The 17870-nt window shown below is 35.9% G+C and overlaps 1 pseudogene; it reads right to left on the bottom strand.

The window, feature by feature from the left end:
- Window positions 1-9979: 9979 nt before the first annotated feature.
- Window positions 9980-17030, bottom strand: LOC123241337 (annotated as a pseudogene).
- Between the last annotated feature and the right edge of the window lie 840 nt (window positions 17031-17870).

Below are 17870 nucleotides of genomic sequence, written 5' to 3'. Positions count from 1 at the left end.
TGTATCCCTCAAGATTTTGATCTAAGGCTATTACCTCCATGAGCCTTTTTCTGATCCCCAAGCTAGCTAAAATTTATATCACAGAGCAAAGGAACATAAATTTGGGGCTTGAAGAGACCATATAAATAATCTAACCCAGCCTCTTTATTTTACAGATGAGGAAACAGAAATCTAGAGATTTTGGATGAGGCAGTGGAATCTAGAGCTCTGGACTTTAGACTCAAACTTAGATAATACTGAATGGACTTTAATTGTATTACCAGCTATGGGACATTTTTTTTTGCCTCTGAGAACCTCAGGATTCTTATCTGTAAAATGGGCATAAATAATAAGACAAGAGGATCAAATGAAATAATGTATGTAAAACACTATACAAATATGAATTTTACTATTAAATTACTTTCTCAAAGCCAAATACCTTATATAGCAAAGTTAAGACCCTAACCCGCGTCTTCTCATTCCAGAACCATCATTCTTTCAGCTTCACTGTGTTGCCTCCCCAGCTCTCTATCTCTGAACTCTCATGGAACCTTTTACTTTGTAAATAAATATGATTTGCATCACATAATTTTTTCCCAAAACTTACCTCTCATACTAGATTATATATCCTGCCAAAACAGGAGACATTTCATTGTGTTTGTTTCCTCTCAGAAACTAACACAGTGTCTTGTATTCAACAGGTGCCCAATAAATATCTTTTGAACAAACATATGAATGTGAAATTTAAGCTGAATATCAACATGCCATTGCAGAACCAGACTAATTAAAAGACTGAGCAGGTTTAACTATTTCTGTGGATTCTGGTCCACAAAAGGGCAAAAATCTGGCAGAAATCTCAACTGTTATATCTACAAATTCTCATAAAGCTATGTGTCCCAACACTAACCTCTTTTATGAGCTTCAGTCTGGCAACCCAAACTGCTACTAGACCTCTCCTCTGGAATATCTTTAGCTCTCTCAAATTTGATGTGTCTAAAATATAATTTATCATCTTTTCCCTCTAAACCCACTACTCCCTCAAACTTTTCTATTTTTTAACAGCAGTTGCCCACATCTATAACCTGGAAGTCCTCAACTCTATCCTTCATAGCTCCTGGAGCAATCAGTTGATTTCACTGTGTAGGGAGTTCTCAGGAAAGGATTTTCTCTCTCCCAATACAGATCTGTACCTTCACCAACAATTGTCTCTTCTCTCATCCCTGCCACCCCCCCTCAACTTGTCTTCAATCTCTCTCTATCTACTGGCTGCTTTCATGCTGCCTATAAATATGCTCATATCTTCCCCATCTTAAAAACACTCACTTGATCTATCCATACCTACAAATCATCATTCTATAACTCTCCTCCACTTCATGGTCTCCTTTAGGTCTCAACTTAAATCTCTTCTTGTGCAGAGTCTTTTATAGATCTCTTCAATGACTATCATGACATCCCTCTGAGATTACCTCCCAGTTTGCCCTATGTGTAGCTTATACATGTGTAGTAGTCTGCATGTTGTTTCTTTACTTTGAACGTGTGCTCTTTAAGGATATGGACTTTTTTGGTCTTTCTTTGTGTCCTTAGTTCTAAGCACAAGGCTTGGCACATGGTAAGTACTTAATAAATACTTATTCATTTGGCTTGACTTGACTGTGACTCATAGTCTTGGAAAGTTACCTGGTCCACTGAAAGGTTTAAAGACTTGCCTAGGGTCATATATATAGAAAGTGTCAAAGGTAATTTGTCAAATATCTTCCTGACTCCAAAGGTCATCTCTCTGTCTAGTCTCCAAATTACGCCTTCTGGTTGTTATAATAGGTATATTTGAAACTACCGCCACAACATCATGCAATCAACAAAGTATAGGGGAACAATTTTATACTCAAACACCCAGGAAGACAAGAGTTCTTATTCTTACTCTAGCAATTATCAACAATTTATTGATAGGCAGCATGGTATATGACAGATCAATAAGTTTTGAACCAGGAAGATCTGAGTTCTAATACCAATTTATCAACCTATTAATTAACTTCCTAGAAATGTCACAAACTCTGAGATTAATTTTCTTTACCTGTAAAATGAGGATAAAAATTACACTCGTTTCTCAGAATTGTTGTAAGTATCAAATAAAATAATGTACATAAAAGGCTACACAAACCTTAAAGCTCTTTATGTTGGCTATTATTACTGAGCAATCAATCAATCAATCAATCAATCAATATGTATTAAGTACTTACTATGTGTCATACACTATATACTAAGTACTGGTGATACACAAAGAATCATATTTATGATCTAATGGAAAAGGGTATCACAACATCTCTGATCATCAGTTTCCTCATCTATAAAATGAAATAATAATGCCTGTTCTACCTTTTTCCTTGTTTTAGACTCATGTGAGATAATCTATGTGAAAATACTTTGGAAACTATAAATCGATTGATTAAAAAGTATTTGTAAAGTGCTTCCAATATGACAGGTATTATATGTGCTACAGATACAAATATACTAAATGAAACAATCTCTCCTCACAACAGCTTAACATTACCCCTAAAGGGGCATAAGATGAATGGTTAAGTATATATGCAGAATAAAGTTATAGAGAATAAATACAAAGTATTTAAACACAATGATAAAAGCCTATGATACTAAAGAAATTTACCATTACCCAAATGAAACAGTCTATGAAGAGAAATGGAACATGGTTTCCATATTGTGTCTTGCTAGAAATAAATAGAGCATGGATGGTGTTCTCATTTATTTGCATCTATTCCAAATTTCTATTATGATGTTAATTCTACTTTGGAAATTTGATAAAGGAAAATTCAGTATTCAATCTTATTCCAGGGAGATTAGCATTGAATAATGATCAATTGATGAAGAAAAATTTAGATCAACTAAACCAAGATACCTATAGACTATAACCCAGAGGAACCTTCTCTGCTGCTGAGGAGCAAGAACTAGTTATAGGGACATAAAATTAGAGCTAGAATGGATATCAAAAGTCATCCAACCCAACCTTCCCCAACTCCTCCACTTTAGAGTTGAAGAAGCATTGGTTGAAGGAGGCTGAAAATTTTGTCCAAAGTCAAACAGGAAGTAAATAAAGTATCAGAGTTAGGATCTGAATATAGATCCTCTGACTACAGATCCAATGCTCCTTCCACCCTTAAGAAATCTACCTATCAAGTAAGGGTCCAATTTTCCTATCCTGCTTTTTTATCCTTCCTCCCCAAAAACTCTACAGTCATGAGTATTCTACAAAGATGTTGACTTTTCTTTGTTGTTCCTGTAAGAAAAATTGATAGGGAGGAGGAAGTCAGTATAAGAATAACTATTGGGGTAAATGACATAACCTTGTCAAATAGTATATTGATTGAGGCTGAAAATGGTCTGCTTCTATCAGAGATCTATGTTACTGTGTAAGTCAGTTAGGAAAAATTTGAGGAAGTTAATTAGGAATAAGTTAAGTAGACATCATGTTTCTCTTTGAGAAAAAAAATTAAAAGAACTAAGAAAGAGGACATATAATAATCTAGAGACCTGGGTTCTTTCCTTATTAGCTCTGTGTGACTTACTTCCTCTCTCTAAGGCCTCAGTTTCATCATCTATAAAATGAAAGATAATCACCAGACGTCCTCTCTGACCCTGTTTAGCTTTAACATTTTCTGAATCCATGATTCTAGGTGGAGTTGCTCTAGAAAGGGAAAAGAAAACTAGAAGTTGTTTGCTCTGAAATGTAAAGAAAATAGGACCAGATCCAGTCAATTTTAAAGAGCTAATCCGATAATGTGGCCACAATAAATGTGACAAAATCGTGTCAGTCTGGTATTCAAACAAATGGGGGGGGGAGTAAGTATGAAAGTAAGACAATGCTAGATAAGATTAAACCAATAAATGGTTATAACTGGCACTGTATTGCCATTAAGTGAAAGAAAATAGTAAGCATTTCCTATTTAAAGTTTTTATTTTAGGCTTATTCTCACCACACTTTCCATTATTTGCTATTGACAATGAGCACAGATTAGTGGAATATGCATAAGACTGAGGAGACTGAGTTAGGAATCAAAGCACTTGGCTCCAAATCTCAGTTTTGTCATGTAGCATATGCATCGCCTCGGTTGAGTCATTTGACTTTTTTGGACAAGTTTCTTCAGTTGTAAAACAAATCCTCTTCCTAGGAGGCATGCCATTCAGAGGTGTCCAGCTGGTGTTGATGATATCACAGTGTTCAGTGACAGTGTCTAAATGTCTATCCAAGTCCTCCTCTCTGTCTTTTTTTTCTTTTAGAGTTTTGGAAACTTTCTATTTCTCTCCTCTGCTGAATTTCTAGTAAGTGATTTGTATTGATGTCCCCTTATCCAGATGCCATAGGTCATCATAGATTGAGATCACAGATCTGGAATTGTAAGAGACTGTCAGTTCCTACCCCTTTACATTTGCACATTAAGAAACTGGAGTCCAAATACACTAAATCACTTGGCCAAGATCTTGATCAAGTATCATAACCAATATTTGAACTGTGTTCCTCCTCAGATAAAAAGATATAAGCAATTTCTGCTCCATTTTAAATCAGCATTCACAGATTGTCTAGAAAGTGATCTGAATTGTGGAGCAAGAAATCTCTAGGAACTTCAAGGATTTTTCATATTTTAACCACTGATGCTCATTTGTTCTTCTCACACTACTACCCATGGAGGGGCTACTATCTGCCCAGTGGCAGCAACTAGGCGGGGTAAAGTCAAAATCCCTTTAGGAACTCATCTCATCAGGACATGCCTCAGAACTTCAAACCATGGTGGGAATATTCCAGTTCCCATAAAGACTGTTTGTGCATAGGATCCCTAGAAATGGTATACCAAAGTTAATAGACAGTGACATCTGTATCTACTGCAATGGCAAGGCCTTATCCTATAACTTTCCTATATGCAAGTAGGTGGCTTTAATCCTTGCCAATTTATTGAAAAGGAAATTTAATTAAAACATTTTCAAAAGAGCATTTTCCAAAGCATCCCTCACAGCCATTGAGTTTAACACTGACAGAGATTTACTTGGTGAGAAAACTCAAACGCCCTAATAAAAACAATGCCTAACATTAACATTCATCTACTTTATTTTAGAGCTTAATTTACCATCTGTTACATTCCATCCCCATCTCTTTCTACTGCTCTACAAATTGTGGTGACTATTTATAAGTCAAAAAATGTATCCAAAACACACCATAAATGAAATGTCTAAACATAAATTACATTTACTCATATTTTAACTTGTTCTGAATGCAAACACACAGAGAGCCCCATATAGTTTAAGAATTTTTTTTCCTGATGTATCATAATCTAGAAACATGCAAATGAAGACATAGATACTTTTAACTTGGAGAGAAGCCAGCTTTACTCTGACTGAGGGGAAGGGAAAAACAGGAAGAGAATAAAGAATGGATCTGACACAACAGTTCTTTTCAGTACTCAATCTCTGCTTCCTAGTACCCTAAGGGAAAATCATTGGCTCCACCAATTAACAAGTGTTTTTATTAAATACTTACTATTTGCAGGCACTAAAGATACAGAGAAAAAATTGGCATAATCTTGAATCTCATGAGGTTTACTTTCTCTTAGAGAAGAGAAAACATGTACACATATGAATAAAGACAATATATGGAGAGAAGAAGGCTAACATACAGTGGGGTTTCCTAATCTTCAAAGAGAACCTCTTCTTTTGTTTATTAAGTCACATCCGGGATCTTTGACAGATGGCCATGCTATGATGAATAGATAACTGTCCTCAGAGTCAGGAAGACCAGGGTTCAAGTTCTACCCTTTGACAGATAATGGATTGGCCCTCCTCTCCATTTCAGAGTATTGTTATTCTATGACAATTTCTCGCCCCAGACCAGTTGGTAAAGAAAAAAGGCTTTTTGACTGGATGGTGGGTCAGAAATGAATGTGCATTCAAAAGATAAAAACAAGTCAAAATGAGTTTTCTCTCTTTGTTTCCCTAGTTACATTCAGATTAGGAGCTAAGGACTGCTCTAAGCCAACAGGTAGAGACACAGAGAACTAACTTGAATAACTTCTTGTCAGTTATTACATAATATAGCTTTTTTGGATAGAAGCTAGACAATATGAAGTCTAAGGTCTGTGAATCTATACATATCTGTGATAAAAGGAAAACATTTACTCTAAAAGAAAGCAATATCCATATCTTCCTCATAGGCATATTTTATTTAATTTATACTGGGTAACTTGTTCCATGACTCTTAAAGATGGAAGTAAGGAGAATCAAAAAAGTTATTAAGACAATTGAGAGGAAAGTGATCTTAGCACTTTGGCTCTATCTATATGACACACCAAAACACCCACTGTTTTATCTGTCAACTTGTGTTTATTTTTCAACTGAATGAAATGAATTTCTTGTTATGCAAGATGGGGTTAGTTACACACATCCATAGACAATTTTTAATTGGATTTCAGAGGCTTGGGATAACTTTTGATGATTTGGTTGGTTGAACATTAGACTCTTTGATCCAGAAGAAGATATAGCAATAGAGACTGAAAAGGGATGGTCTAAAGATAGGGAAAGAACCAGGTGTGAAGATGGAATTTACCCTTAACACAGGAAAGAAAAAAAAACCTATAAAAGAGAGTATCAAGAAGGAGGGTATGATCAACAGTGTCAAAGTCAAAAAACATGGATCAAAAAATGCCTTGGGATTTGGCAATTAAGAGATAAGTGATAACTTTGGAAGAGTGACATCAGTGGAATGAAGAAGTTGGAGGCTAAATTGGAAGGGTTTAAGAAGATAGTGAGAAGAAAGTGGAGGCATCTATTGTAGATGCCCTTTTAAAGGAGTTTAGAAACAAAAGGCAGAAGAGATAAAAAAGGATAGTTAACAAGAATGAAAGGGTCACATAAGAGTTTTTGTTTTGTTTTTGATGATGGGGAAGAGACATGGACATATTTGTAAGCATTAGAGAAAGATCCAGAAAACATAAAGAGAGACTGAAAATAAGTAAATAGTGTAGGGATAACAAAGGAGGTGATCTTTTGGAGAAGATGGAATAGAATAGGATTACTTGCACAGGTAGAAAGGTTAGCCTTATAAAAAGTAAGACCATTTTCATCCTGTGAGAGAAGGGTAAAGGAGGAAATAGTGACAGAAAGCACATGAGTGGTTAGTTGGATATTCTTCATATTCAAATAGTATCAAAATGACTTCACTATGTCAGGGTCAATGTATAGCATGTCTGACTGTAGCTGATCAGATAAATACTGCTTGAAAGACTGTAGCACAGTTAGGGTAAAAATAACACATATGAGGAATAGGGGAGAAGAGAGAGTTGACAGTGAATGATCTCAATTTTTTTTTAATTTGTTTTTAAAACCCTTAACTTCCGTCTTGGAGTCAATATTGTGTATTGACTCCAAGGCAGAAGAGTGGTAAGGGTGGGCAATGAGGGTCAAGTGACTTGCCCAGGGTCACATAGCTAGGAAGTGGCTGAGGCCAGACTTGAACCTAGGACCTCCCATCTCTAGGCCTGGCTCTCAATCCATTGAGCTACCCAGCTGCCCCCTGGTCTCAATTTTTTTTAAAAAATGTATGGTAAGGATAAGGTCAAGGGATAAGGAGGAACTCTTGGGACAAGATAGGGGAGGTATTTTGAGAATCAAATTCATATCAAGAAGTAGGAGAGCATGGTTGTGGGGATAAGGAAGGGATTTTTGGAAAGGCTTTAATATACAAGTTGGGCACCCTGTTAAATACAATTGGGGAAACCTAGATGAAAATTATTCAGCTTTATTAAGCCTTTCCCAGCATTAAACCCTGAGGTTAGGACAAGAATGAAAAAAAAGAAAAACTATATATCCAAACCCTCCAGGATCTAATTTCAAGGGACTCCTGAGCCAAAGATGACAGCAAGATCAACCAAATGTCCTAGTGTTGAATAGATTAAGGGTTTAATTTCTGAAACCCATGACATCCTGCTAGAGCACTGAATTAAAATGTTATTATTTAAATGCTTTCTATCTTATTGACTCTCTAGTTCTTCTCATGTATTTAGGGAGCTATTTAAATGAGATAAGAAAGATATTGATAAGATGGCAGGGTGGAAAGGGGATCTAAAGTTTAAGCACCATCTCTTTTATCCCTCGTACCTTTGCTTCTTCTAGGTCATATAGATATTTTCTATTAGATCTGTCAACACCAAATTCATTCCTTAATTTGGCAACAAGTATTTACTAAATTTCTTTTGCGTGCTCATAACTGCATTAATCACATTTAGAAAGCATTCAAGGGTCATATCCTTGGCCAAGGGCATAGGCCATATTGCTAATTGATTAATCGTTTTTTAAACTAACACTTTAATATACATAGGAGTAAATAGTAAATTAATATTTTACCATCTCAAGTAAATCCATAAAAAAGGAAAAAAGTCCAAGTATGTTCTCTCCTTAGCTCATGAGGCACATTAACTATTAATGGCAAGAAGATAAAAAAAAAACAGTGAGGATAAGCTAAGCTATTGTGTGAAATTTAGCAGAATGACAGGATATCATTGGCCTTTTCTTACTCAGTTCACCGTCCATCAACTTTATCCTCTGTGATTTCTTCCCTCTGCACAGAATTTGCTGGTAAATCACAAGAGTCATAGATTTAAAGGAAGGTACTTTAAAGGGCATCTCTTCCATTTTTTTGGTTAAGAATCTATTTCTTTATTAATTAAAGTAAGCTTAATTAATAAAAGTAACAAAAGTATTTGGGCACTTATTTAGGACCACCTTAAAGCAGTCATTACTGATGTAGGGAATTGATATAGTTATTTATTTGAAAAGGATTAAGAAAAAAATAGCCATGACTCTCTCCACACCTCTCTGATCTCAAAATCTACTTCCAAAATGGATTCTCTCAAATTTATGGGGTTTTTTTCTATTCTAAGTTATGGTTTCTTGGTCATCAAATTTTACTTATGCAAAAGCGGCTTTAGGCTGAGTCTTGGAATATGTTGGAGCAACCCAATATTAGTTATCCTTAGTTCCTTTGCCATAAAATGGCATCCTTGGGTTTGCTGTTATTAGACTTCTCCAGAACAATGTTTTTCAATATGCATGATTACAAGGTTCTTCCATGGGTTCAAATTCTACCACCATGGACCTGGGCCTGCCATAGGAGGTTCAGGTTTATGAAACTTCAAAGAATCTAATCTATCCATTTACAACTTTTTCCTCATATTTTATTGGCATGGCTCATGAAACATAGGTAGTTGTATGAGTTGAGATTTTTTTAAATTCTTTAAATAATGCCTACATCACATCACTCCCCTGCTCAAAAGCTACCAATGGCTCCTTATTACCTCTTGTATTGTCTAATCTCCACTGTCTGGGTGGATTTTAAAGTTGTCTATCATCTACCCATAATCTCTGTATCTAAGCTTAAATTCTATTTTGGCCAAGAAATCTCTTTGAGCTCTAGAAAGGCTATAGCATCTCCAAGTTCCATCTAAAAATTAGTCTTTTTTTACACCCATAACAACAACAAACACTGGATGAAGCACTGAAAAAGATACAAAATGTAGAAAAAGACAAGGTCTCTACTGTCCTATAGTGTATAGTCTAGAAGAGGAATAAAATTCCCTACAACTTGCTAGAATATATATAATAAATGATAAGACATGAGAAGTGCAATAGGGAAGGATAAAGTACAAGGGAAGATTACTATCAATGTGTGCATGTGTCAGGGCAGAGAACAGGTGGTGAGGAGGGAAACCACTTTGTTCCCCTGTTATGACACTTATGTCATCCTTCCATGCTTTATGGCTATTTGTTTATTTACAGTATCTCCCCTATTAGGGTATAATTTCCATGATGTTAGGAACTCCATCCAATGCCTAAGCACAGAGCCTTGCAAAGAGCAGACCTTCTCCTCTGCTCCTTCTTTGGGCAGAATCCATCCAGGCTATTTGGGTATAGGAATTATGATGGATCCTGGCAAGTGTCCGCTTATCTAAGCCTTCCATCTGTTTTTAACTACACATAATTTTGCTCCCTTCTGACTCTTGTTGGGATCATAATATACTTTAGCCAATCCATTTCCAGTTCCAACCATGGTCTAGTTTAACTTGGGATGCCACAGGCAGCATACCACACCTGTGTTAGTGACATTGATTTCATTTCCTTTATAGAATGTCTGGTACTCAAAAACCAAAAAACATAAACAAGTCTGCCACAACTAGATGTTCCAATGACCAAAAGCTTATCATTTGGATGGAAGCAATAATTGGTCATTGAAAAAAAAGTAGAAAGATTTGAAGCTGAAAGTGGCTTCTTAAATTTTTGGGTGTCCCACAGATTTAAAGCATCTTCCCTTCCCTGAGAGGCAAGGACAGTGCCATCATTGGGAAATGTCACATGGGATCTATCTGTACCAGAATAATAGGCCTGACTACAGGGGGATTTGGAGTGGACACTCATATCAAATCTCTTCTTGCTTCCATTTTGCAGCCAGTTACAATAGGCTTCCCATCTCTAATGTGTGTAAAAGGGATCAGAATTATTTTTTCTTCCTTGAACTTCTCTTGGCTTAAACACACTTTTATGTTTCTGATCATTGTCTTCATCCCAGGTTCATGTGGTCTCATCATTTAAACAAGTTAAAATTATTCCTTTATTGTGGGATGCTGGCAGTCAGTATTTGGCATTGCTGAATGTACCTCAGTGTTGGACATATCCATAGTATACTGGTCTCCTTTCACACATTTCATCACCCAGGAAACTTTGGCCTGAGAGCTTCCAAACATAAGAACTACAGTGTCTTAATTTGATAACAAAGAGTTGAGATCAAAAAGCTTGAAAGCATTTGTCCCTGAAAAATCACAAAATGTAACATAATAATCAAATCCTTTTACCAAACAGGGACCTAAAGGGTCTAAAACTAAGGTAGAATGTTTTTTATTGTCATACTGAGGAATGATTTCATAAGCATCAGGAATTTTTGTAACAAGGTTCATTTCATCTTGCATTTCATTATCATCATTATCACCACCACCACCACCATTATCATCACCATCACTATCCAGGTAATAGGTGGGAGTGGAGAGCTTATAAGTTTATCTGAATCTCCTGACTGTATTTGGATGGTTCAGGGTGGCAAAGGAAGTTCAATTAATTATTCTTCTGAACTATCTTCAATTCCTCTGCTGAGTCAGAAGGATGTTTCATCAAACTTGAACCTGCAGGTTGTGATTCCTTACCTTCATGTTGCCTTAAGTCTCTCTTTGCAGTTCTTCCTCTTTTTCTATGACTTCTAAATGTTTTTCTATTTTTTTCTACAGTTGTTCTTTGGGTTTGCTCAAACATGGCTTCTAAGTCAAATGTTCAAAGTTGGTGAAACCCAGTTAAGCTCCAGATCAGCCACTGGCTGCCAGAGTGCCTGTGCCATCACCATTTCCTGAGGATTCCATGTGGGCTGCAGCCACAGGCACAGACTCAGCAAACTAGCCCATCTGTGCAAAGAGCAGCAATAAGCATCCTCACAGTCAGGGCAAGTGATCTCCCAGATCTCCCAGATCTCCTAGAAGGGCAGAAGTGTCCCTGTGGATAGTGACTCAAAGAGGAGATTCCTGTCTTCTGTCATAGCACCACCCTGGCAAGAACAGCCAACCCCCTCATTTTACAAATTACCTTTTACTATGGCCCAGAAAGGACAAAAGGTCACAATGGTAGCAAGTAGCAAAATCTGGACATGAACCCATATCTTCTAACATCAAATTCAACTACCTAACATCTTAGCATCCCAGTCTTTGAGCTTTATCAGGGTCAATAACTAAGCAAAGATTATCTATGGGATCTGGACTGGAGGTCGTTATATTGTCTGCCTTACAAAAAGGTCTTATATTTACTTTATGGGCCACAATAGAATATAAATTCCCTCAAGGTACATTAAGTGTGTGTGAGGGTGAAGATGAAGGAAAGGCTTCCTGGAGTATAACTAGGATGAGAAAAATCATTGACCTAGGGTAGTGAAATTTAGAGGGTACTAAGAATACTAGGACTCTAGAATACAGTGAGAATAATGAATTAAAATCAAAATCTTCCAAATTATTCTTCCAATCTTTATCAAAGGAACTCCTCCCAAGTCCACCTCCACCCTCAGCCATTATCTTATGGTATCTTCCCAAAATAGCACCTCACAAGTCAAATAAATTCTTAATAAAAGCATATTGGATTGTACTAGATTCTCTTCAAATACCTTATTAGCAGAAAACATTATTAAATATTATCTATGCAGTAAGAGCTCAAATCCAAGAGAGACAATATAGATAGGTAAACATAGAAGAGATTTTAAAAAATGAAACCAAAACAAAGAAAAGGAGTATCTTAGCAAAGGAAGAGACCTCTGAGTTAGAATGGAGAAAATGAAACTCAGAGACCCTCAGTGCTTTGTCCTGGGTTCTCTCTCCCACTGGGAACTTTTGGCCAAGTATTTAAAGTCTCTCCCCATAATTATATCCCATCTCTCCTCTGGAATTATCTTGAAAAGTTGATTTGAAGTGATCCTCAGGCACATTTTATTGGACTTTTGCCATATAAGAACATCACTAATTTTGACTCCAGAGATGTTTGAGAAAATGCCATGTAAAAATTAATTTTAATGAATTTAATTTAATATGACACATTGGTAGTTATTGTCACAGTAATTCACAGATTATAAAATATGAAAGTCTGTCCTAAAAAACATAAGGGAAAGATTTCTGCAGACTTGGAAATCTAGTTCTATCCTCAGCAAAAAATTGGTTCCATTATAGTGATTCTAATGTATCCCATTAGTTCAGGTTCTACCATCCTATTTAGGCAAGTGCTTTAGAGGGAGAGATTTCTATGAAAGGTGAGAACACTTACTTGATGTTACAGGAGAACTTATCTCCCAGTTATCATTTTTCCAGCTCAGCTCTAAAGTCTGGAGTAGGGTTACCCCAGACACAACAGTTATTTAATCTCATTTCAGTTTTCAATGACAGGATGGCATTAATATTTAAAAGATAGACACAGTCACTAGTCAGCATTTTTCTCTCAATGGCAAAAAAAAGTATTTAGAATTTACATGACAAATTTTATAATTCTCCGGTGGAATGCTATAATTCAGACATGAAAGAAAAGGAACTGAATTCTTTTCTCCCTTTTTTAATCCAATTCTCCAGTTAGATTCAGGAGAACTGGCCAAATACTTCATTTCATGAAATAAATAGTATGAAAAACAAAACTCATGTGTATCTTTATCAAGAAGGGTTCCAAAAGAGAGAGAAAAGGTTTTATTTTGTTTTAAATCACATTTCTAAGCACTTCGGAAAATGCAAAGGATTATATAAATAAGTATAAATTAGCATTATTACAGTTGATACACAAGAACATAAGTTTGAATTTATTTTATCTTTTAACGTACAAAATATGAACATTTTAACAGGAAAGTGCTAGATTAAACTCTCATTCTGCAACTTAGTTGTGTAGCCTTGAGCCAGTTACTTCAGAGGATAATAGATTTTTAGAGTTGGAGGATATTTCAATAGCCATCCAGTACAATCCATAATTCTTTTCTGTGGATCTCAGTTTCCTAATGTGTAAAATTAGGATATTGGACTTCATTATCTCTAAGCTTTCTCTCAATTCTAAATATATGGTCTGGGAAGGGGTTTTTTGTTTGTTTTTGTTTTTAAAAAAATATCAAATTTTACTTACCAAAGATTTTAGCACCATGCAAAGGTCTATTGAATGTATTTTTTAGATTCTGAAGAATCCATTGTTTGATCTGCCTATCACCAGTGTAAGCTATATCCAACTTGGTAGATGGCATTCAATATTTATCAGTTGGAAGCTGACTTTCTGGTAATGAGCTTCCCCTAACTGAGCTAGCCTAGTCATTGAACAGCAGGCATAAGGCCCCTCACTGGCCCCCTTAAATCAAAGCCTTTCCAGCTATATGAAATCTGTTAGAACTTGGGCTTCCATGAGACTCCAAGGTCAAATCTACCCCCAAAAGAAGAAATTAAGTGCAACGTTAGTGGAGGATTCAATATTCATGAAAAGAGTGCTGGATTTGTTGTCACAGAGGATATGAGCTTCTATCACAGCTCTGTCACTTGGACAGGGCACTTAAACTCTAAACCTGGTCATTATATATAGATATATACAAGAAGAAGACATGAGATGATGAGAGTCTGTGCTAGAATGGTAGCAGTGTCAGAAGATAGGAAGATGTGTATTAGAGATGATACAAAGTTGAAATTGACAAACCGTAGTTTCTGATGAAAGATAGTGAGTTGAAGATGCCCTCTGAGCAGGGAAGATAGATGGGAGGAAGAATTAGGGGGAAAGAGAACTGGTTCTGTTTTAGACTTGTGGAGTTTAGAATGTTTATTAGACATCCACTTTGAGATGTATGCAAGCCTGGAAGTCATCAGAGAGCTCCCTAGAGATCTCAGAGTCATTAATAGAGAGATGGTCATTAAATCTATGGGCACTGATAAGATCACCAAGTGAAATGAGATAGAGAAAGAAGAGAAGAGGGCGTAGGTCAGAATTCTAAGGATCATCTACAGTTAGGAGGTATGATCTGGAAGATCCAGCAGATGAGACAGAAAGAAACAGTCAAATGGGTAGGACTGGAACCAGAAAAGAGTAGAATACTAATTAAATGATTCCTGAGGTCCCCTCCAATGCTACATCTACAATTCTATAATCTCAATTAAAATTTTAGAATAAAGATTGGTTTGGGGATCTGGACCTAATTTTTTAAAGCTATTTTTTACTTATGTATCCAGCATATTTGTTTTTACCATTTAAAAGATATTTAGTTTCATCTTTCCTAAGTAAATCTCCTGTTTTTCAAATCTATCAACATGATCTTTAACATATTCTTCTGCTAATGCACGTAAGAATTCCTATTTTTCTGAAATTTTCTGGCTTTCCCCCCATATTTAATACACTCCTTATACCTCTTTTCTATCCAAAATCTACTTAGCCTAAAAAAACCTAGCTTAAGTCCTTTTCAGCATAAGGTGTCTTGGACTATTCTAACTGCCAATGATATGCCCCTTCTCTTAAAATTGTTTTGTAATTACTTTGCATGTATTTTGCATTTATTTGTTTCTATATGTTGTTTGAAAGCAGTAGAATGTAAGTTCCCCAAAGTATCCCAAGTTTGTAGTGCACATAGTAGATATTTAATACATACTTGTCAAACCAAAATGAAAAAAGACACTAAAAAACAATAAAGCATTTTGTTTCAAAGGAAAGAGTAATATATTAATAGTAATAACAATTTAAAAAAACTGAGTTCAAATCCCAGTCCTTCAACTTACTGTGAAATCTTCTCTACTTACTTCAACTTTTGGCAAATCACTTAAATCTTTCTGGGCTTTAGTATCTTCATCTCTTAAATAAGGAAGTTGCAATAAATGACCTCTAAGGTTCACTATAACTTTATATTTAATTTCCATCAAACTTGTTCAAAACATTTCCAGAGAACTTCTATTTTTCTAAAAAGTACTACAGAAATTAGACCCAGAGTCTCTTTGTTTTTCCAAAAGAGTAGCTTTCAAGACTAAACACTTTCCTTTCTAAATCACATTTTTAAAAGAAATTTTTTTAATTGGCCCACTTTTTTTCAGAGCTGAAAAAGTGGCCATATTTGCAGTTAAAAATCATCTAAAGGCTTTTCACTAAGATCCTGAGGTGTTAAAATTATCATGAAATTAATATATTTATATAAAAATTACATGATGAATATTAAAAGCATGTCTCTTTATTTGAGATTGTCAAATATAATTTTTGTACTATTGTACTAATATACTATTAAGTTATTTTATTAGAATTCCAGAACGTATGCCTAAGGGCTGCAAAGATGCTGAATTCTAATCCTAATACTAGTAGGGCACATGACATTGAATAAGTGACTATCTCTTGTATTCTCAGTTTCATCTGCGGGGATTGGACCATATAATAGCTAAGGGCATTCAGTTTCTAATATCTTTTTATCCTAATTTTCCTAATTATAACTGAGTAAAAATGCATTTGATTGGGGTGACGATTTGAGTGCTAGCCTTGGAATTTGAAAGACTTGGAGTCAAGTAGTACTTTTCACGTTGTTAGCTGTCTGACCTGGTATATCAATTAAGAACACCAAGTCTCAGGCAACAAGAGGTGCTTAATAAATACTTTGTTGACTTGACTTGCTAAGTTATAGAGGGTGGTAATCTAATCAGTGTAATGAATCCCCGTACCACTGAAAGAAAAAAAATCCAGGACTTGACATACCTAAATAAACATTTGGAGGGGAGAGGTGGCAGAATATGTGGGCAGGGAGAAAGAAATTTTTAAAATTATTTTAGCAGAGAGAATTATAAATCAAAAATATTTTCTAAGATGATAATATTGCAATTAATGATGGTTTTTCTAATCATCTCATTTCTTAAATTAATTCTTAAATATTGGCTTATCTTCAAGCTGTTAATTGTTACGTGAAAACTATATTGTACATAAATGTACCTTATTCTAGCCTTTGTATTCAGAGCTGAAAATATGTACCCACTATTAGCCAAGTTTACATTTTAAGTTAGAGGTGGTGGTGGTGGCAGGGTTGGTAATGGTAGTAGTGATGATGACAGTAGTTTCCAACAGTAGGCTCCATCTCTGTTATTTCATCAGGTCCTTCCTGGTAACCAAGAGAAGCATATAATATAGTGAAAACACTAACAGATTTGGAATAAAATTCCTCTTACTAGCTGTGTGACCTTGAACAAGTAATTCTACTTCTCTCTGAATCAGTTCCTTTATTGGTCAAATGAGGCTAGAATGCCCGTGCCACCTAGTTCACAGGCTTGTTGTGAAGGTCCACGGAGATCATCTATGTAAAGCACTTCATTAAGTACACAGAATGATTTCAAGAAAGTCAGCTATTATTTACATGCCATGTTAGCACACTGCACAACACAATAAATAGCAGAACCCCAGTGGTGAGAAGAAAGCATCTGTGTGATGGTGCTAGAAGACTGCACTGGCATTTCCACACTAAGCTATGTTCACTAAGGTATTTAAAGGGGAATAAAACTTGGCAGCATTACTAAAGGTAATATGAAAACTCATTAATGCAGTTCTGTATTTCCCTAGAGCTTAGAGTTATAACCCCAATACCAAGCACATTTACACTCTTGGGAGTAGTGTGAGATGATTCTATCTTTCAGGTTCCCTGAACAGTTGAGACCATCTGAGATCACACTGGGACAAGAGAGCACCAAAGTCAATCGCACCAAAAACAGAATAAACCTAAAGATCAAATACTTGGTCTTGTTCTCATTAGCACAGTTTGTACTGAATAACTCAGAGGGTGAAATTCCTACACATAACACATATACAACAGATTAAAAGGCTTGGGACACCTTTCTTCCACTGCAGTTGGGAGGGGACAGAATTCAGTGCCTCCACCAATTTTCTTGACCAGTCAATACATTTCAAAAGCCATTCACTGAATCAAAGCACTTAGGGTTTGAAGGAAACCTACAGATTATGTGATCCAAATCCGTCATTTTACAGATGAGGAAGTTGAAGATGAGAGTGAGTAAATGACTTCCCTAAAACCGCATTGGCAGAAAGTAGAAGAAATAAAATCCAAGCCTGTATCTTCTAATTCCAGCTGCCTTTCACTTTTCACAAAGTTGCAGAAATCCAGGTGTTCTTTTTTGTCAAAATCCTTCAGAGAACAAACTGCTCAGGCAAAGCAGTTCAAAAACAAACTCATGCAGAGTTGGCTGAGTGTACAGACAAGAGTTATGGCCACACTGGTACATAAGCTACATTCCCTTTGCCAAAGAAGGAAAAGTAATAAGATAGACACTCCATCTAGG

The sequence above is a fragment of the Gracilinanus agilis genome, chromosome 3 (genome assembly GCF_016433145.1).
Source record: "Gracilinanus agilis isolate LMUSP501 chromosome 3, AgileGrace, whole genome shotgun sequence".
Classification (NCBI taxonomy): domain Eukaryota; kingdom Metazoa; phylum Chordata; class Mammalia; order Didelphimorphia; family Didelphidae; genus Gracilinanus; species Gracilinanus agilis.
Note: the sequence above shows the minus strand (reverse complement) of the source record. Positions and strands in the feature narration are given on the sequence as shown.